Source organism: Mandrillus leucophaeus, unplaced genomic scaffold (assembly GCF_000951045.1).
Source record: "Mandrillus leucophaeus isolate KB7577 unplaced genomic scaffold, Mleu.le_1.0 Scaffold323, whole genome shotgun sequence".
Taxonomy (NCBI): Eukaryota; Metazoa; Chordata; class Mammalia; order Primates; family Cercopithecidae; genus Mandrillus; species Mandrillus leucophaeus.
In genome coordinates, this window is record NW_012103399.1 from 272,864 (window position 1) to 274,222 (window position 1,359).

The 1,359-nt window shown below is 55.8% G+C and overlaps 1 protein-coding gene across 1 annotated transcript in view; it reads left to right on the top strand.

The window, feature by feature from the left end:
- Positions 1 to 1,359, top strand: part of ZC3H7A (zinc finger CCCH-type containing 7A) — a 69,948-nt gene continuing 68,589 nt past the window's right edge. The window contains exons 1-2 of the mRNA XM_011988104.1: positions 1 to 106; positions 521 to 717. The gene's annotated coding sequence lies outside the window, so the exon portion shown is untranslated. The remainder of the gene's footprint in view (positions 107 to 520; positions 718 to 1,359) is intronic.

Below are 1,359 nucleotides of genomic sequence, written 5' to 3' on the forward strand. Positions count from 1 at the left end.
CGGGGCCCTGCGCGCGGAGGGCCAGGTGGGCGCGCCGTCCCCTTCCCCCACCGAGAATAACGTGACCCACTTCTGCGTGCCATTCCTCGGCACAATGTCTCTTTTGGTGATTTCACTAAAAAAACCTTTTTTTTTCGTTATTTCTGTCTGCTCTGGTGATCGCGGGGACCCCGAGTCAGCGTCTTGGGCTTGGGGGCGGGAAGGATGCCGGCGGCGAGCTTGGCGCATTAATTTGGGGCTCATCCCTCTTTTTTACCCCGTCTTCTTTTTTTATTTTTTCGCGCGGGGTGCAGCCCTGGGCCGGGCGGGGAGAGGCCGTGGGGTCCGCGGAGGCGGGGGCGCCGCCCGGGAGGACCGGGACCGGGACCTGTCAGTTCCCATTAGCGGGGCTTCCGGTCAGGCCTGGGCAGCGCAGGGGTGGGGCCGCCTGAGGCCCGGCCGGGGCCTCCGAGGTCGCGCCTGCGTGGGGACTGGGTGGATGTGCTCGGAGTTGGGTATTTTCCTGTCCCCACCTGTCTAGGGATGAAAAGGAGTTGTCCGTGTTCGGTATTGAACCACGAAGGACCTTGCCGTGCCCAGTACAGTGGCCACTGACCCCTGGCCGCTTGGGACGATGGAGCCCACGAAATGGGGCCAGTTTGAGTTGTGGTCCCAGCTGTGAAACGTACATCTGATTTGAAAGACTTAGGATGAGAAAGAACGTAAAGGTTGTCATTGGTAATCTCTTACACTTAAATGCATGTTGAGATGGTCATGTTTGGGACAAACTGGATTAACGAAAATCTATCATTAAAATTAATCTTGGCAGGATGCAGTGGCTCATGCTTGTCATCCCAAAACTTTGGGAGGCTGAGGCAGGCGGATCGTTTGATTGCAGGAGTTCAAGACCAGCCTGCTCAACTTAGTGAGGCCCCTGTCTCTACAAAAAATACAAAAAATTAACCGGGCGTGGTGGCACACGCCTGTAGTCAGCTACTCGGGAGGCTAAGGTGGGAGAAGCTGCTACTCGGGAGGCTTGGGTGGGAGCATCCCTTGAGCCCAGGAGATTGAGGCTTCGGTGAGCCGAGATTGTGCCAGTGCGCTCCACCCTGGGTGACAGAGCGAGACACTGTCTCAAAACAAATAAAAAAACAAAAGTTAATCTCACTGCTTTTCTTTTTCCCTTTTTTAGTGTGGCTATTTGGATATTTAAAATGACATGTGGCCGGGCGCGGTGGCTCAAGCCTGTAATCCCAGCACTTTGGGAGGCCGAGACGGGGGGATCACGAGGTCAGGAGATCGAGACCATCCTGGCTAACACGGTGAAACCCCGTCTCTATTAAGAAATACAAAAAACTAGCCGGGCGAGGTGGCGGGCGC